This window comes from Myotis daubentonii, chromosome 14 (genome assembly GCF_963259705.1).
Source record: "Myotis daubentonii chromosome 14, mMyoDau2.1, whole genome shotgun sequence".
NCBI lineage: Eukaryota > Metazoa > Chordata > Mammalia > Chiroptera > Vespertilionidae > Myotis > Myotis daubentonii.
This window is the reverse complement of record NC_081853.1, coordinates 55,186,253-55,206,769: the sequence shown is the minus strand read 5'-3', so window position 1 is coordinate 55,206,769 and position 20,517 is coordinate 55,186,253. Positions and strand designations below refer to the sequence as shown.

The following is a 20,517-nucleotide window of genomic DNA, read 5'->3' as shown; positions in this document are numbered from 1 at the left end:
TGCACCCCTTTTCCTCCCATCAGAATGTTAAGGCCTTACTTTAATTTCCTCTTCTGTGAGCGGATAGGAAATTAGCAGCATCCCTGACCTCTGACCTCTTTCATCTCTTGTTATTTGCTAACAAATTCGGTTCTTTTGCTAAGAATGCGATTCCAACAGGTATTCTGCCTGGCTGCTATTCACAGAGACACTGCGCGGCTCACACACAGCGCCTTACGCGGCGTCTGTTTAGTTAGACACATGCAAGACAACCCACTAAATTCGTCTGTGAAATGATATGCAAATCAAAGCCTGGACAATAAAATGTGCACAAAGAGTGATAGATTACTAGGAACCTTGGAGGAAAAATTTTGTTTGAGTCCCTTATTCCTGCTTTGAAAGAAGACTTTACCAAAGGCTTTGCAAAAGTCCATCCAATGTTCTTATAATCAGCAGAGGACAGGGCTCCAGCCAGTGCTCAGCCCCCTGTGTATGGGCCCACTGTGCTGACCAACCTTTGCAATAGTTGCCTCTGCATTTCGAGAATGTGCACACCGAGAAACTGAGAGTTAACATCCCTACGGCTGCCCACGGATGTGTGAACGGTGGTGCCCACAGCCAGCTGGCTGCACTCTCGTGTGTTCCCTGGGACCCCCTTTCCTTGGGTGAACTGCGCTTGGACACAGCTCATCCTCGGCACTTCGGGGCATCCCATCAGGGTGCGGGGAGCCAGCGGGAAGGCAGGTACAACCGGCTCCCGCCATTTCCCATGAGCTAATGTGATGACGTCGTGAATTACTTAACAACGAAGACAAGTAACCATCTTTAATTTCTGTAAAACAAACCTGTTTTTAGCCCAGCCAGTGTGGCTCAGTGGTTGAGCGTGGACCTATGAACCAGGAGGTCACGGTTCAATTCCCAGTCGGGGCGCATGCCCTGGTTATGGGCTCCATCCCCAGTGTGGGGCGTGCAGGAGGCAGCTCATCAGTGATTCTCTCTCATTGTGGATGTTTCTCTCCCTCTCCCTCTCCCTCTCTCTCAGAAATCGATACAAATACATTTTTAAAAATAAATTTTAAAAAATATGGTTTTAGACATAAGCATTTACTCTGGGGCCAGGATTTAGGAATGAGTGTCTCTGCCCCTAAAGCACCATGGACCCCATAGAAAGCATGCCAAAGGAGTGATGTGAAAGATGAGAACCAGAAAGATTACCAGCAGCCAGGAAGTCTGATGATTTCTTAAAGGATGAGAAAGGGATGCAGAAATTCTGTCCACATGGACGCTTCAGATGGTGTATAACTGGACGCGGGATATCATTCCCACCAGGCAGGCAGCATGCTAGGGAGGCACAAACACCCTTAGACATATACAGACCAAGGCATGAGAAAGCGAACTGCTCAGGGGCCCGAGAGGAAGAGGAAACTCAGAGCTGACTGGTGAGGAGGTGGCTGAGCCCGAGTGACCCGGGAACCCTGCATGAAACAGGGCCGGAGTCCCCGACCGGCTGCCGCGACACCAAGTTGGAGCCGAGCTTGGTCGTCGGGCCCAAATTCATTCCACCTGCTGGTAAGGTGACGTGAGGCCGGAAGATGAACACAGAAACTAGCCCCAAACAGGGGGAATAACAGCCCGTCCAGAGGCAGAAGTGAGGCGGCCACGGAGAAGCCGCTCAGCTCGGACCAGCGGGTCTCCTGGAGGCGGAGCGTGAACCTGCCGTCAGAGATCTCAGACCGGAGAGAGCGAACCGCATGAGGGAAGCCCAGCGGGCACAGTCAGGAGGCAACTCACCCCTGAAAACTCAAAACAGGGCCACCCTCAACACTCAACGTTGACGTCAGCCTACGTAAATGTTTGAGGAGCTCAAGGATAGCAGAGAATAGGAAGATCATTTTTAAAAGAAAGACCAGAAAGTAGAGATATTTTCTGGAAACAACAATAAGTGTATGAAATATGGATCAGAGGAAATCATACCGAATGCAACGCAAAAGAGGCAGATCTGAAAAATCTATACAATCCGTCAAAGACAGAGAATAATGACGATGCAAAAACTAACCGAACGTCCTGAAGAGGAAATGGAGGCGGAAAGGAGGTGAGATGAAAGGTACAGGAGCTGAGAACGCTCCCGGATGGGAGGAAGACAGACTTAGAAGCTTGCCTGGGAGAAATGGGATACGTTTCAAACAGATGCGCACCGACAGACATGGCAGAGAACCCGGAGGCAGCCATTCCAAGAGGAATTCTTAGTATCTGCCAGGATGGAAGACAAATAAGTCTTGGGAGAGGTGATCCCTAGGCTATGAACAGCCTTTTCGTTAGCAAAATGACATCCCGGCAGGTCACGGAACGGACTATGCGAGAGATGCCGAGAGAAAAGTATCGCTCAGCGTGGAGATCTGGAACCAACAGGTTCGTTTAGAATGTAACTAAACGAAGTAATTTTCAGACAAACTTTAAGAGTTCACTGCAGTTTCTGGAATGATCTTTAAGTGCTCTTTAGTACACAAGAGAGAAGCCCAGAAGGCACATGTAAGCAGCAAGAAAAAGTGGTACATAACGAACGCAGAAAAACGGGTTATCGCTCCAACTAAATGTGGGCAAAACCTTGGGAGCGGTTAGAAGTAAAGTGAGAATGAAACAGTAGAGACATGGACGAGGGGACCAGTCGCTTGGAGGACATTTGAACAGGTCCTTCTTGTCCTTTTTGTGAAGAGGAGAGAGGATCGTTAGCTTTATGCAGAAATACAGGAGTGCTTTATGTCTAAATAGTCCTGTTCTCTGAAAGGTAAAAACGAGGGAATGCCATTTTTAATCCAGTAACAGCTGGAAAAAGTGGATAAAGAATGCCCGACACAGCCCGTGGAGGCGGCGAACAGGACACGCAGTGAAAGGAACTGACGCCGGTGTTCTGGGCAGAGGGTGGCGCACGTGGAGGAGGACGCTCACCGGTCATTTTAGCGCCTCTCCCATAGTTCCGATTTGATCATGTTTCCAGGCGCATGCCTTCCTTTTTAGGACATTCACATTTTCAGTGAGAATACAGAGAGGGGAGAACGCCACAGGAAATAGACACAAACTCATTTTCTGATGGCATTTTTTGGTCTAAAGAATGGTGGTTCGTTTCTCCTAATTTTTCTGTGCATTGCGTTTGTCATCACAGAGTTAAATGGGCGTGAGCCCTTTTCCTGGGCAGGGGTGCTGCAGACACACCACGTCTGTGTGTCAGATGCAGGGGCCCGGCTCCGGCTCCTCTACGTCCCCTCAACACGTTCTCTGAGCTCCATTCTCATATCTAGTCATGACTCATGCCTCCAAATTTAATTCTCGACTCCTGACACCCCATGTAATTAACTAGATGAAGATGATAATTTTCATTCTTTTCATTGTTTTCTATTAGTTTTCCCCAATTGATCCCAAGGCTCATAGACCAACCTTGTACCAATTACAAGCAGTAATATAAAAATGATTAAGCTACTAATGCAAAGAGTGCTTACTCATGTCAAGGCTTTCTTCCAAGGCGTTTTCACCTATGAACCTATTCAGTCCTTTTGCTGATACCATGAAGTCAGTGTGATGATGCTCTCCACTGGGGATGGGGAAACTGAGGCAGAGACAGGCTCAGTTACGGCTTTGGGCAACGAGGTGAGGCCATACTGGACGCTGCCTGCCCCAGCCCTCGATCTCTGGCTTCCTTCACACGCAGAGAATGGGACGGGTTCTCCCAGCACGAGCCTCGTTCCTTCTGGGCTTCAGAGGACACATCATTACTTTCGTTCTTTGAACAATCTCTGTATCTCAGCCATTTCACTCATTTATTTATTCAATTAGAAACCTATCAGGATTCACTTTCATACCCACCCTCCTGCCATGGAATAGTTGAGCCTGCTAAAATTGATTTATGCTCCTACGACCCAATATCACTGCAAATTCCCCGAGGATTGATTGTAAGAGAGTTAATTAAGCCACAGCCTTCATCCTTAAAGACTTATTGGAGACCAAACGCACATCCGAGGGCTTTGCTTTCTCAGTACAGCCTGCCACGCCCTCGCCATCACACATATTTAACATACGATTACCTGGTGCACCCTCATGTTTAGCACCCCTGCCCTTGTCAATGGGAACGATGAGGACAATTTAATTTTCCAACAAAAGTTCCAGTGAGGAGAATTCTGCCAAACGGAAAGGTTTTTACTTAAGGCTCTTAAGTAAAGAGGTGCTCATTCCTCTCTCGTTCTGTAAAAACAACCAAGAGGAAGACAACGGGGGTGGGTGGGTACAAAGCAAAGCAAAATCCTCCACCTTCAACAAAAAGTGGGAGTGGACACAACCCCAAGCACACACTCTGAGGCCTGTCTCCATTGCAGCCAAGAGCTAAAAAGCACAAACATATGTCTGGACAGAGGGACCAGGAGCACAGACATGTTCTTTCTCTTTCTCATCGTTGCCATCACAAAGTTACATGAACCTTTGGAGGAGGTAGCTGATCCCCAACCTTTCAGCTTCCACTCCCGGTCCCCACACATGCACAACCCCCTCCACTAACAACATGCCCATCACTTGGCATGTGGTTCCTCCACTAACCTCACACCTGGCACCTGGCACATGGTTCCTCCACTAACAACACACCTGGCACCTGAAACGTGGTTCCTCCACTAACAACACACCTGGCACCTGGCACGTGGTTCTACAGTTGGTTACAGTGATGAACCTTCAGGGATACGTCCCTGTCACCCCAAGTCCATAGTTTATATCAAGCTCCGTTCTTGGTGTTATACATTCTCTGGGTTCTGACAAATGTGTACTGGCATGTACCTACCGTGGCAGTATCACACAGAATTGTTCCAACGCCCTCAGAATGTACTGGGTTCTGCCTATCCATCCCTTAGGCTTATTTTGAAAGCAAAAGGGAAATAAAGAAAGATGCAGTGGGAAGTAAAAGCTGAAGGAGACTCAGCCACAGTTTGGGGAAAGTGCTTAGACGCTTGCTCTAACGTAGATATAACATCTCTGAAACACCACCTCTCCATGCATACTTTTCACAGGAAAAACAACCCTGAAATAAAATATTGGGAAAGAGGCAACGAGAGAATTAAAAAAGCAAAGCCATATTAGAAGCAATAATATTATCACACACATGGTTGGAAATCACTGTTCGGGATGTGGAGAAATAGCTTCAGGAAATCAACCAAAATGAACGGGAAAGTATAAATTTAAAAATAAATTTGGAAATATGACAGCTGTGGAAGACAGACAAATGAGATCCAACATGCCCACAATTGGTGATCCTGAAAGAAAAGCAAAATGCAATAGAACAACAATCTTCCCCCCCCCCTCTCTAAAAACTTCAATTGTATAATGCAAAAACACACTTTTGGAATAAAAGAATCCATGGGGTGTACCATATTCAGGAAGAGTTGATAAAGACAGACTAATTCCAGGACATATTGCGGCAAAAATAAAACAAAGAATCATGTGGACATCCATCAGAGAAAAATCAAGTTACACCCAAGGATGGAAATTGTAGGCATAACAAACACTGTTATGAGGTCTCATTCAACCCGGGAAGGACCCCCATCATCGTTTACAAATACTAATTCCTGAAGGAAAAATAAGTTTGATTTAAGAAAGATGACTTACCTTCCATGCAAAAGACTAAGGAAAGCGTGTTCTTTGTAAGCACACAGAAAACACGCATCAGTGACTGTTTCTTTGGTGGTGGGGCACCACTTAGTGGAATTCAACAACCCAGTACATAATTAAAAATAATAGACCCTAGAATGGCGAATGGAGCAGCGAACGCCTGTTCGTAAGGACTGAGTCCTTTCAAACATGAAAAAGTCAAAACCAAGATGCTGGGAATTAAGCCAGAAGGTAAATACTGTAAAATGGATAATAAACTTCAGGAGATGCGTGGAAGGGTGATGATCTCAAAGCTCCTGCACTAACTTTTTAACCTTCAGCACAAGGACTTGTGAGAGAGTGTTTAATGTCTCAACATGCATCCTGAAACGGACTTCCATTAATCTATAATCATAAAAGCATAATATGAGGATTAGACCAGACGTCCTTCTGGACGAAGCCAGGGCTGCAAGGGAAGCCCGGATCCCAGGTGCCAGAAGGAAGGCCTACTCTCTTTTTCTTTCTTTTTTTAAAATTTTTTTAATATAGTTTATTGATTTTTTTATAGAGAGGAAGGGAGAGAGATAGAGAGTTAGAAACATCGATGAGAGAGAAACACCGATCAGCCGCCTCCTGCACACCTCCCCCTGGGGATGTGCCCGCAACCAAGGTACATGCCCTTGACCTGAATCGAACCTGGGACCCTTGAGCCCGCAGGCCAACGCTCTATCCACTGAGCCAAACTGGTCAGGGCTCTTTCTTTTTTTTTAAAAAAAATATATTTTATTGATTTTTTACAGAGAGGAAGGGAGAGGGATAGAGAGTTAGAAACATCGATGAGAGAGAAACATCAATCAGCTGCCTCATGCACACCTCCTACTGGGGATGTGCCCACAACCAAGGTACATGCCCTTGACCAGAATCAAACCTGGGACCATTCAGTCCGCAGGCCGACGCTCCATCCACTGAGCCAAACCGGTCAGGGTGGGAAGACCTACTCTTGCACAAATTTTGTGCATCGGGCCTCTAGTATTTTTATAAATGTTCTTGACTCTAGAGTTATTTTCTGTAAGTAACATCTTCTTTGGGAAGAAACAAAGATCTGAGATCTAACAATTTCTTCCATTTTATGCCACATTGTGTGTGGTATTTTTCTTTTCCTCCTTAACCCAAACCTAAAATTAAACTCAATATGTTTTTGAAAGAGTAGGGTAAGCTTTCATTCTTTAAAATGAACATCTATCTACCTATCCATCATTGATCATGTTACCTAAGTATGTCTTATTTGTATATAAATATAGAAAGATGCGTGGTAGGAAACCAATTTTACTAAAGATCTCTCTCCCTCAGTCTCTTTCACACACACACACACACACACACACACACACTTTTCCTTATGTGAATTTCGCCACAACATGTCTGCAATGACAGCCTCTGAAGTTCACCATCAGCATGTACGGGGGGTGAGTTTCCTCTTATGAACTTTTGTGTTCAGTCTGAGTGATTTTTAATGAGGATGCCTTCTGCTACCGCACCTCTCATTAATGTGATGTCAGAATAAATACACCCGTGAATAACTAAGCAAATCTTTTATAACTCTGCTCCGCCTAATACACGAATTAAAAAGATACACATTTACTTTTCTCCTACGGAGTATTTCTGTCTTTCCATGAAAGCCAAAAATATGCAAACAACTTCACATTCTTTTCACAAGATAATTGATTTTTTTTTTTTTGGTCTAAGCATAGAGCAGATATATAATAATTTTCTAAACGACAAAGTGAATTTGTTTTCATTAGGGAAAGTGCCATGGAGAATTCTAAAACACCCGCCCAGTCCTCCCCAACGCGGCGGTGCGTAAGTGAGGGGCTTTTAGCTGAGGGGCGGTAAGTGATGCATTTATATAACCTCATAGGAAGCCTCCTATAAGAACGTGCATGTTCAGATGTTTGAAATATCCGGCTACACGTCGCTGAAGCAACACGGCGGAATGACTCCGTGTTTCTGTTTGCCAGACAAATCCTGCCAGCATGTTTCCTGTGGAGGTTTGCTTTGGAAATCCAAGCCAGTTTCCGCACGGGGGATGGGTGGGGGGGGACAGGGTGCCATGGGCTTAAATATCTTCTTTCTTATAAAACAAAATGCATGTAAATGTATGAGACCTTTAACAACCACAATATTAAAAAAAAGATGACAAACAAACCCATCAGATAAATGGAATTTGCTCGAAAGAAGCAATTCCACACTCGGCGTATGGCTCGTTCTTTGAGGAAGATCTTTGATGAGCAGCGCCTGCCACTGTGGATAAAATTATGAACACCTCCTTTTCCAAACCGATTCTGTGCACTTCTCCTGCTCTCCCTGCTTCGTTCTCTCACAATAACTCCTCTGATAGTCACTCTGTGAACGGTTCTCGAAGGACAGCGTCAGGATGCTGGTGGTTGGAACCTCAGGAGTTTTATCTCAGAGAAGCAAGAACTAGGAACGCCAGTGTCCCCCAAACCCCCACGATGACAACATCCCACTAACATCATCGCTGTTACGTGGCTCATCTAAGAGCTCTGGGAAGTTTGTTTCCAAGTCGCCAACTTCTGAAACTTTTCATAAAGTATTACAGGTGCCTGAACACTGACCAGCTTAGCCGCGGTGGAGGGCAGCGCCCGAAGCTGTTATGTAGCAGGTGCGTAAGAAGCGCCGTCACAAGGCATTTGGGGGTGAGGAGGGCGCGCGTGACCTCCAGTCTTGCTGTGCTGCCCTACACAAAACTCTCCCCCCGGAAACTTCTTCTCCCCTTTCCTTTCAATCGTCCCTCAGACACGTCAAACCCTACCCCTCGACCCTGCTATGAAAATATAGCAACCCCACTTCCCACCGGCCGCCACAGGCAGGCATGAGGCCGCGGGAAGTACAGAATCGGCAATGTCACCCGGTCTCGCCCATCACTTCACTGCAGCGCAGGCAGTGAAACGCGGACACATAGACCTGTTGTCTCTCTCTCTCTGGTCTGAACCTGGCCTCCCCCGCACCCCACCCCAATCCAGATGCCACTCGTCTTCTCTCCCCAGGAACCCGTGCCTCTTAAGCACCACATCCGAGCCTGCACAAGCGGCACTGCTCCGCCAGCCTCCGCCTGCGACGCTAACACACAGCCCGGCGGGCAGGGCTGCAGTCTGCCCAGCACGGGGGTCATTGCAGCAAACCGCCCGCCTGTACTCACGGAGGCTCCGGGAGGTGCCTGGGCGATGCCGCGGGCGGTGTCTCTGCGGAAGGAAGTCTCTCTCCAGCTCCGGCCACTGCAGAGCCCAGCATCCGGGCAGGAGCCGCCGGACCCACCGTCAGAGCGGCTGGGGAGGCGATGTCTCCCACGGGGACCGCCGCCTGCCCCGGAGGATGCCTGTGGTCCCTCCTCTGTCCTCAGCACCACACGCTGCTCCTGCCGCCTTCCTGCCCGAGCCCGGGCTGCCAGCCCAGGAGGGAGGCTCCAGCCAAGCCGCTCGCTGCTCGCTCTGAGTGTCCCTCCCAAAGCCAGCGCCAGCTCAGCTCCCCGGCGCCTGCAGCCTCAGCATCCTCCCGCCAGGCAGCGCCTAGCCCAGCGCGGCTGCCACCGGCGCAGACGAGAGGCAGTCTCCTCCCCCCTCTGACTAGAGCGGCACTTCTGTGGGGTCATCAGAAAAATCTCTCCCGTGGAAACTGGGTCAGGCTCCCCCCTCGCGGGCGGGCGGTGGCGGCGGGAGTCATTCGTTCTGGCTGCCCTGTCGCCGCGTGTCATCCGCAGGCAGAGGTGGAGCAGGTCGAGGGTCCGCACTGACTCCCCTCCATCCAAACAGGAGCTCCGGAAGCTGCTGGAGCTCCGCTGGGGGGAGGGGGAGGGCGCTGCCCAGGCCTCTCCATCGCAGGTTCAAATGCTGCGAATGGCAGGCAGGTGCAGGAGGGGGAGCCCAGAGTCCCAGGAGGGGGTGCTGGCCAGGTAGCAGTCCCCTCCCAGGCCCAGAGCAAGTGTGTGCGCACATGTGTGTGTGTGTGCACATGTGTGTGTGCACATGTGTGTGTGTGCGTGCATGTGCGTGTGCGTGTACCAGCTCAGTCCGTCACAGGCGCTGTTGGTGGTGAACACCAGCCCGATGTGAACTTTTCAGTCTGGTCAGGTCTAGTCGCCGTGCTGAGGAGGTGAACTGCGTGTTGAATGGAAGCTAAGGCCACGGAGCGCCCAGCAGGCACACGGACAGCGACACGTCCGAACGTCCGAACGTCCGAACGTCCGAACGTCCGAACGGGTCTCGAAGGCAGAAGACGGCTTCGACGTGACTTCCCGTCGCAGGAGAAAGGAGTGACCCTCAGCCTCTCAAAGCAAAGGGCCCGGGGAGCTGAGAGCCCGGAGCCTGGGCGGGTGAGCGGCATTGGGACTCCGCTCGCTGCTCTCCCATGAGCCGGGTTTCTCCGGCTGCGTTTTCCCGCCCTTCCTTCTGGGGCCGCTCCGACTGCCCTCTGAGCTCCATCGGTCGCACCTCACTTCTCCATCAGCTCCCACCACCATCGGAGGGGTTCCCTTCAGGGCGGGGTCCATGCTTCTTAGCAGTCACCTCACTCAGCTAAGAGCATCTTCCCTCCCATCAGGAGTAACACACAGCGGAGCACCCATCTCCAGGGAGGGCTGGTCTGCCTGGAGCCTCTGCCTGTTTAACATCAAGGCACCGCTCCCTCTTTTGAAGTCAAGATATAATTTATTCACAAAAACATCAACATGGTGGCCCTTCCCGCAGAGGCGTGAGAACAATGGCCACAGCGCAGGGATGTTACAGAGGAATCCCTTCGCTCTAAGGGGCCCCTGAGTTCCCTCCTCCAGCAGCCGCCTGGGTGCAGGGACAGCTGAGGGCTCTGCCTCCAGTTCTCTGAGAAGGGCTCCACCCACCACACACTGTCACAGCTGCCCCTCACACACCTGCCCCTCACACACCTGCCCTTCACACACCTGCCCCTCACACACCTGCCCCTCACACACCTGCCCCTCTCACACCTGCCCCTGTCACACCTGCCCCTGTCACACCTGCCCCTGTCACACCTGCCCCTCACACACCTGCCCCTCTCACACCTGCCCCTCTCACACCTGCCCCTCTCACACCTGCCCCTCACACACCTGTCGCCCCCACACCTGCCCCTCTCACACCCATTGCCTTCCCTCTGGTGAGGCCCGCTCCGGCTCAGGCTGGGCCCTCATTGAGCTCTGGTTACTGTGTCCTGGCTCCCGCCTCTCCCTCAGCATATCAGTCTGCCTGCCCTCTGCATCATTACAGCAGAGAGACCTGTGGCTACTCTGCCATCTCAAAAATCAACATTGTTTCCCACCCCCCCAACTTCCTCCAGCTCTTGCTCGGCCGCCCTGCTTCTTTGCACAGTAAGCACCATGTCCACTCTACCTTGAATTCACTCTTGTTGGTCTGTGTCCCCACTTGTCTCATCTAAGTGTCTCTTCATGGTTAAGACTAACTCACCCACCGAGGAATGCAGTGCGCACCCGCCGTCCTCATTCGACTTGGTATGTCGGGAGCATTTAACTCAGTTAATCACCCCTCTGTAGACACTACCTCCCCTTGGCTTTCTGATTTTCTTTCCATCCTTCTGCCGTTTCCTCAATTTCTTAACCTTTAGTCACTGAGGTGCACAAAGGATCTGAAATAAGGTCTACACCCTAAGATGTACGAAGAATTGCTGAGAGAAATAAGAAGACCTGAGCAAATGAAGCACAGCATGTCCGTGGGCCAGAAAACTCACTGTTTCTAAGAGGTCAGTGATCTCCACGTAGGCCGGTAGATTGGAAATAATTCCAATCAGGGTCTCAGCAGGTTTCCTTATGGCATTTTTCAAGTGATGCTAAAATGTATATGGAAATAAAAAATCACCAAGAACAGTAAAATTAAAATGATAAAAAAAAACAACCCAAAGTTCTGGACAAGAAGGCGGTGTCAGTAAACATGGTACCTAAACCCTCCCACAGCTACATCAAACTTACAACTAAAGGACAGAGCAACCTCACTCAGAACAGCCTGACATCTAGCCGAATGAAGTCCTACCACTAAAGACTTAAAGAAGAAGCCACATGGAAGGGAAGGGCAGATAAAGAGCTTCCCAGGCAAGAAAAGCTACGGGAGTTCATCACCGCCGAGTGTGACAAGAAATGTTCACGGGTTGTCTTCAAGAAGAAGCAGAAGAAAATATGTGATCCTGGCTCAGTCACTTACTTCGCATGTGAACTTGGAAAGTGTCCCTCTTTGTCTTCTTTGCCTCACTTTCCTCAGAGATAAAAACATCAATGACAGAACCTGCCTTCATTGAATGAAGTTAAAGATGGAAGATTCTTACTGAGATAAAGGGCTCAGAAAAAAATGCCTGCCACAAAGTGAATGTGAATAAATATTGGTTATACTGGTAGTTATAATTAAAACCATATATGAATAATAAAGTGGCAATAAATACATATGCATCATCCATATCTTCATGGCAGCACCATTTACAATAGCCACGATACGGAAGCAACCGAAGTGTCCATCAGTAGATGAATGGATAAAGAAGAAACGGCGCAGGCATGCAGCGGAATATGTCTCAGCCATAAAAATGGATGAAACCTGGCCATCTGCAAAAACATGGGTGAACCTCGAGGGCATTGCACCGATTGAAACATGTCAGACAGAGAAAGACAAATGCCCCATGACTTCACTTACATGTGGAACCTACAAACAAGAGAAGTGCACAAGCAGCACAGAAACAGACTCATAGACACAGAGAATATTTTGATGGTTGCCAGATGGGAGAGGGATTGGGGGCAAAGAGTAAAAATGGTGAAGGAATTGAGAAGTACAAATCGGTTGTTACAGTCATGGGGATGTAAAATACAACATCGTAGACATAGCCAATAACATGGCAATACCTATCGATGGTGTCAGATGGATATTAGATTTATCATGGTGATCACTTCATAAGTTATATAATGTCTAATCACTGGGTTGCACGCCTGATGTGGATATAATATTTACATCAACTGTAACTGAAAATTAAAAATTCTTTTGAAAAACGAGAAAAGAAAACAAAGTTTGAGGGATGATACTCCATTGTATCACTTACTTCTAAAATAAAGTGATCATCAGGTTGGTATTAGCAAGAGAGATCAAGGCACCATGTTGGAGCGTCTAAAAGAAGACCACGACACGTATGTGGCCAACTGGTTTAGACAAAGGTATCAAGATAATTCAGTGACAGAAGCATCGTATTTCCAGAAATGGAACTTGGACAAGTGGATCTGCACTTGGAAAAAGTTAACCTTGACCCCTGCCTCACACCATACACAAAAATTTCATTTGGAATGGATCACAAATATAAAGGCAACACTTTCAAACTTGTAGAAGAAAATATATGAGACCCTGAGGTAGGCAAAATTCTTTGAGGACATCCACACACATTCACATACACAGAACAAAAGGAATAATAGAAATATTGAGCCCCATCAAAATGGAAAATGGTTGATCTTTGAAATACATCATTAACAATGTTTTACAACTCAGTAACAAAAAGACAAACAACCAATAAAAAAATTAACACAAGATACAAATAAGCATTTCACCAAAGATATTTGAAGGGATGGTCTGACACTAAATATTTGGCCCAACTCTCCATGGTGCTTTGAGAAGAACAGAGAGGTAAATGGTCCCCATGAGAGGAGGTAGAAACACGTAGGCAGAAAGGGACAGGGGTCAAGTAGAAAATAACCAGCAAGTAACTTCAGATGGAATAGCTGGCAGACAGCTTGGCCAAACCACAAAGGCCACACATCCAGGTCCAGCAGGATGTCCTCAGAATTCTAAGAAGAGCTAGAAGGGGTATGCAAACTGGGGAGAATAACAGGAAAGGGGGAAGGGGAGAGTTACTTAGCAAGTGGCCAGAATAGGGGCATAGGGAGGGGACTTGAGAACCAAGAGAGACTTATTGGTTAGCAGATATATATCCCCTAGACCTAGGAATCCCATCTGCAACCCTTTTTGGGCCCCCTCCCTCTGGGGAGCTTTGTAAGCTGTGTGCTTGCTTGCAAATAGACCAGCTTCAAAAGCATCATCTCACTAGGTCTGTGATTTCAATCATCAACTTCATGAGACACAACCCCGGCAACAAAAGATCACTTCTGAGACGCCCATCCTGACTCACCGGGACGTCTAAACCATTTCCCCCTTCCCTTATCTTTTCCATTCTGCTGAGGGAGAGATAGGGCCTGGAGTGTCACCATGGGAAACACTAGATTTATACCCCCTCAGGAGAAGGCACATGGAAGGACCATGGCAATAACTGTCTTAGTGTTTGTTTTGTTTTTCACTTTATACCACGTCTGTAAAACTTTACAGATATGCAAACATGGACTTCCCTCTGGGAAAAAGGACCAGCGTTTGGCCATGACAGCTGGTACTTCTCAAAGGGAAACTGCTGCTGAAACGCATCTATTCTCTTCCTACCTCATGGAAAGAAAATAGGTATTTCAGGAAGCTATTGCTGTAACTCTGTGCATGTACTCTGAGTCTATTCATGCAAAAGCAGGTGTTCCATGTGGTGACTTCCAGCAGGGAAGGGGAAGGTCTGGGGTCTGTGATGGGAATTGTTTGCTGCAACCCTGGGACAGGGAAATTGATCCACAGCGCTGCCAGCCACCTGTGGCTCCCACACTGAATGTGAATGAGCACGGATGGTTCAGCAGGACAGCAGGACGTCAGCTATTTCAGGAGTATTACCTACCACCAGGCCCTGCGTAACCTTTCTAAATTATAAGGTAAATTGCTTGGGCCCCCGTGAAAGGAAATGCATTTCATTAATGCAGCTTCTCTTCTTTGCTAATCTTTTTAACCCTGAAGACAGAGAGACTTTTTTTCATACATAATAATTACGACTGCATCCTGTGCCCTAGACAAAAGGAAGAGGTCGCGAACCAGCTCTAAAATCTGGATATTCACCCACAGTTGAGCTGCTCACATGGCGACGACTCTGCCTTCCCCACTCCTGCCCCTCACTTAGAAAATGTACAAGCTATCGCATGGGGTGTTCAAGGAGGTTGGACAGAGACAACACGAGTTACTAACGGCAGTTTCCATGACAGAATCGCCTGTCGGGCCATTGACGTAATGGGCAGAAACACCACAGGTGCTTGCTTTTGTTTCTCAGACAAGGTCTTGGGACTTCTCTCCGATCACCTGGCAGTTGGGTTTGTGAGCTAAGATCCTTTTCCCTTTCTTCACTGGACGGAACCCGTTCTATTAGTTAAAAGGCATTCCACTCAGATCTCCTGAGGGTTTCCTGGCATAATTTGGACCCTGCCCAGCCACCATCCTGCAAGCTTATTTTCACTTGACTTGGACTTGATTTCTGTTCTTAAAGCAAATCTTCCTCTCTCTTGGTTTTCACCTTCGTTTTTGTTGTGTTATTTTTTTTGTTTTCCTGGCACATGCCCACATATATTCTGTGAGAAATATTTATTATGGCTTTGGGTTTCTTTCCTGGCATGGGAGTTATAGTCAAAATAATTCTCCCACCAACTTTGAAAGCATTATCTCCTAGAAACTGGTTTTACTGATGAAATATCCGAGGCCAGCCAGAGTCTCAATGTTCGTGCATTATTTTATTTTCTGCAACTTTTAGCACTTTCTCTGGCGTTTTGAGATTTTATGATGGCATGTGTAGGCATTTCAGTCTTAAAAATTCTCCTCACTTGTCAGTTTAGATTTTTTAAAAAGCTCTAAATGTGTGTTTCTCGTGTGCTGGGGAATATTTTGTATTATTTCTGGGTAACTTTTTCCCCTCCCTTTACTCTGCTCTTTTTTTTTTCTTCTGAAAAACAAATATGTTCTTTTTCATCTCCCTGTTATTCCACTCAATGTTTTTGTGTGAACATCTAATTGTATTTTTAATACTTTCCATTGTAATAATTCTATTTTATAATGTAGCTCAACATTTGACATGACTGAGAAACCCACCTTCTCTCTGGAAGCATGATTCCTGTTTTCATGAGTATAAATACCAGACTTAATTCCTAATTTTAGGAAAATACTGCTGTAGACTGAATTGTTCATCCCCAATTCATATGCTGATGCCCCCGCCCCCACTGGGAAGTATCCAGACGGGCAGTTAGGAGGTAGATGCGTGGTTCTAAAGTTCTGAGGACCTACGGGTGGGCCTCCACCTAAAAGGACTGTGAGAGCCTGGCCGGCGTGGCTCAGTGGTTGAGCATCCACCTATGAACCAGGAGGTCACGGTTTGATTCCTAATCGGGACACATGCCCGGGTTGTAGGCTTGATCCCCAGTAGGGGGCATGCAGGAGGCAACCAATCCATGATTCTCTCTCATCATTGATGTTTCTATCTCTCTCTCCCTCTTCCTTCCTCCCTGAAATAAATTAATGTGTATATATATATATATATATATATATATATATATATATATATATAGTCTCAAGTCATCAAGTCTACTTTATGAAGAGCAACAAGTCAGGTTCACCAGCCCCAGGATCTGTGACTTTACTTCCCTTGAAGTCAGTTCTTACATGAGCTGTAGTATAAAATGTATTCTTCAACATCCTGTACAATTATTTTTTCTCACTTAATTAAAATGTTTTTCAATCAAATCTAAAAATAGCAGAAATAGAGGCGCAGCTATAAATGTCCAGGTCACTGTACAGTAAAAGCAAAATTCATATCAAATGCCTAATATAGCTAATGCCTTGCTTCTCTGGTAGAAATAACACTAAAAACTTCCATACTATCTGATCGCTCAATACAGCCAATATCGTTTTGATTATCTTAGATAGGTTAGGTGAGTGGAGTCATTGGCAGAAATTTAACATTAGTTAAACCAATTTAAAGGAAAAATACAAATAACTTCAAGGTGGTTTATCCAATTAGTAGTTCCCAGTGTTGGAATTCATTACACAATTATCCCATGTTTACTTCAACAGTCAGAAGGCTACTTAATTAATGATAAAACTGAAGTTTTCAAGTCAGTCTCTCATCAAATAAAATATTCCTAAAATCATGTTAAAATAATTGGTAGAAAGTAAACAAAATGATTATGAAAGCTGGAGTTCGGGGAAAACTCCCCTAAGAGCTAACATGTCGGAGCCTGAGTCAGAAAGGAAGCGGTGGGCATTCACAAACTCCAAGGAGCCGGGGGCGAGGGGCGGGAGGCTGGCCTGCCTCCCCACAGGGCCACCCTCCCACACGCCCAGCAAATACTCGTCATTATTCCCAGCGTCTCACTCACTCACCCTCGCACGCAGCCACTCCCGAGCATTTTTCTCACTATTGGTTATGGCATAGTTTCTGAGGCTGAGGGTAAAGAGACACATAAGGATGAGTTTTCCTCCCGATGTTTGTTCTGCCCCCAGGAGCTCCCGTTAAATCTTTCCCCCGACACACACACTCATTAATCTGGGTGCCTGCACCCCAGGCGGTGTGGGTTCTGTTCTGCTGACTGCCGTCCTGTCTGCGCGGTGCTGGGACCCCTCTCAGCCACCTGGCGCCACGCCTCCCACGCGTGTCCCCCGAACGCCGAGTGTCCCGGGCTCAGCTCACTGCTCATACCTCTGCACATCCTTCTCCTCGGACCAGCGGGGACCCGGCCTGCACAGATTGTGCAGCGGGGAAAGCAGACTGAAATCAACTGTTTTGTGTAAGAGCTGAGACCTGCCTCTGCTGGGCCCCTTCCCTTTCTGCCTGGCTCCGCCTACCATTACATCTCACCCCAGGAAAAGAAAGAGCAGGAGCCCTAGCCGGTTTGGCTCAGTGGACAGAGCATCGACCTGTGGACCAAAGGGCCCCGGGTTTGATTCCGGTCAAGGGCAGGTACCTTGTTTGCAGGCTCCTCCCAGGCCCAGGCCCTGGTCGAGGTGTGTGTAGGAGGCAACCAATCGATGTGTTTCTCTCTGTCTCCTTCACTCTCTCTCAGGTGAGGAATACCAAAAAAACAAAAAATAAAAAAATAAAAGAAAGGGTACCAGATTATTGGAGTTGTCTGTGATGGGAATGCAAGCTCCCTACCACGCTGCTGGCTGCGGGCGGCTGGCAGAGACTGGCCGTGCTTGGAGAGGAGATGGGAAGCCCTGAGCAGCTGCGTTTCTGGGCGCGGTTTCCAGCGAACAGTCCCGTGTTCATTACGAGCCACCCGGGACCCGTGCGTCGTGGGTTTGATTCCCAGCCAGGGCACATCCCCGGGTTGTGGGCTCGATCCCTTGTGTGGGGCCTGCAGGAAGCAGCTGATCAATGATTCTCCCTCATCATTGATGCTTCTATCTCTCCCTCCCCCTTCCTCTCTGGAATCAATGGAAATATATTTTTAAAAAAACTATTTTCTTTCTCCGTGTTGTGGTGTAAAGAGCACCAACCACAGTGAATCAGGAGCCCTGTTGTCACTTCCTGGCTCACAGGACGAATGCAAACGTCCAATGTTCAGGCCACGTCACTGATTGTAGTCGACACCTCTCAGGTACCGGGCCAGGGAGAGGCATAGAGACACCCTGATGCGCTGGTTTCCTGGGAGAAAGTGCGAGGTGGGGATTCTTGTGTGACTGGTTTGGGGGCTGGATGCTGTCTGAATAAAGGGGGTGAGGAAGGCAGGCAGGTGGGGGCTACGTCGCTGTGAGCTGACCACTGCCTTTCTCAGTGGAAAGCTCTGGAGTGTGAACTGACCAGAGAGCGGGTTCTATGTGGTGTTGGCACCCACAACCTCGGTGTCTCCGTGTGGGCTGGCGTGGGCGTGGCTGCGGGCTTTGGAAGCTGAGGTGTGAGGGGTGCTCTCTGACTGCAGGGAGCCTGGGGGCTTCTGGGAGGAGAGGCCCCCGGAGCCCTGGCAGCCCCTCCAGCAGCAGCTGAGGCGCATCTCTGGCAGGAATGGCATCTGTGCCACAACAGTAGCATCCACCGAGGATGCCCCGTCACCACGTGGCAGCAGAAGGCTCCACCCTAACCACAGAGGTACTCAGGGTCGTCACATTATCGCAGGAGGAAAACCCTCAACAGGAAGGCCTGAGGACAGTAAGCCAACAAGTACACATCGAAAGGAAAACAGAAGTTACCGCCAGTATTTTTCAGAGCTTCTCCTAAAACAACTCCTAGGAAGTCTCCTCCAATTTGGCCTTGTTTCACCATCTAAATCATTCACTCGTTACCTGGCCATGAAATAACTTTGAAAACCTATATCCTGCAAGAAAAACAAAGCAAACCACAGGCACATGTAGAAACACACATTTGCTGTTCCCTAGAAGATGCTAGAAAGTATGTACCTTTTCCCCACGTGTTCTCTAATTAGCATCACCTGAATTCTATTGATACTTTAGCAAACACAAATGAACTCTAACTTGCCACTCTACTTATTGCAGAAACCGTACATCATTTTTCCTCTCACAGCGCTTTCCCGCGTTCTCCTGCTTTGCTAGCACGTGGCCAACTCCGACATTGAGTCCTGCGGCCTTTTGCTGTGGTGTGTGCGCCATGAGGCAGTGCGCTCCCGGCAGGACAGTGTCTGACTCTGCAGGTCCTCCAGGGCGGGGCCTCGCACACAGCAGGTGCTCAGCGAAGGCTGGTGACTGGCAAATTGACAGGGACACAGGGAGGTTACATTTGTGAGGTAGTCAGGGTCCAGAGAGAGTGCGGACAGCAACAATCCCACAGCCTTTTCATGATCTGTGGAACGCTTGTAAGCACCCATGAGGGACATATGGGCTTTTGTGTAACGTGTATCCATGAATCTGCTCCACAAATGCCAGGAGTCAGCACTTCTTTATGCTTCTCGCTGGCCCTCCATTTCTTCCTTGAGGATAGTGACCATGTATGACCACGGACTCGAATATCACACACACCATGCACAGAACTCTTTTCTATGGTCAGGAAATCCTGATTCAACTTTCCTACACGCTTGGCACAGGTTTCGATGGTTGGCATTGTCTGATTCTGGTGTGATCACCCCCACTTACCAGAGCAAGGAAATTAAGTGCGTTAAATGAATTTGCATATGTTAAAAACATTCGTTATGCAATTTCATCATATTGTTTCTTAAGAGACAGCAATTGGCTCATCAACTTTAAAAACAAATGCATCTCCCACTGATATCATTAAACTTCCAAGTCCCTGATTTCACTTACAAGTGGAATCTTACAGAAGCATGAACAGACTGTTGAACCTCAGAGGAAGGCAAGGGAGGATGGGTTGGAAGACATCAACCAATGAACTTGTACGCATAACCTGTGGACACAGAAAATGGGGTGGTGAGAGTCTGGGGGCGGGGCTGGGAGAGGTTCATGGGGGGAAATTTCAACAAGAAAGATTTTTTTAAAAAGAGAACGAGAGTAAAACAAAACAAACAATAAAGGCCAAACAAAACAGAGAGAAACTCATAGATACGGAGAACAGAGAGAGTCACCAGAAGAAAGGGTGTGTGGCTGGGTGGAATAGGTGAAGGGTTGGGAAGTACACATTGGCCATTACACAGTCAGCACGGGGATGTAAGACACAGCATAGGAATCATAACCAACGAGAGTGTAGTAACTGTGGATGGGGCCAGGCAGGTCCTGGAGATATCAGGGGGACACTCTGTAAGTTATACAAATGTCCAACCACTATGCCCTATGCCTGAAACTAATACAATAGTGAGTGTCAACTGTAATCCTATATAATAAAAGGCTAATATGCAAAAGACAGAACGGCAGAACGACTGGTCGCTATGATTCACACTGGCCACCAGGGGGCAGACGCTCAATGCAGGAGCTGCCCCCTGGTGGTCAGTGCGCTCCCACAGGGGGAGTGGTGCTCAGCCAGAAGTCCTGAGCTGGGCTCACGGCTGGCAAGTGCAGCAGCGGTGGTGGGAGCCTCTCCCTGCTCCGCGGCAGCGTTAAGGACATCCCC

The 20,517-nt window shown here is 48.0% G+C and overlaps 1 protein-coding gene across 1 annotated transcript in view; it reads right to left on the bottom strand.

The window, feature by feature from the left end:
• CNTN6 (contactin 6) overlaps nt 1–8,919 on the bottom strand; it is a 157,586-nt gene extending 148,667 nt beyond the window's left edge. The window contains 1 exon segment of the mRNA XM_059664557.1: nt 8,816–8,919. The gene's annotated coding sequence lies outside the window, so the exon portion shown is untranslated.
• Between the last annotated feature and the right edge of the window lie 11,598 nt (nt 8,920–20,517).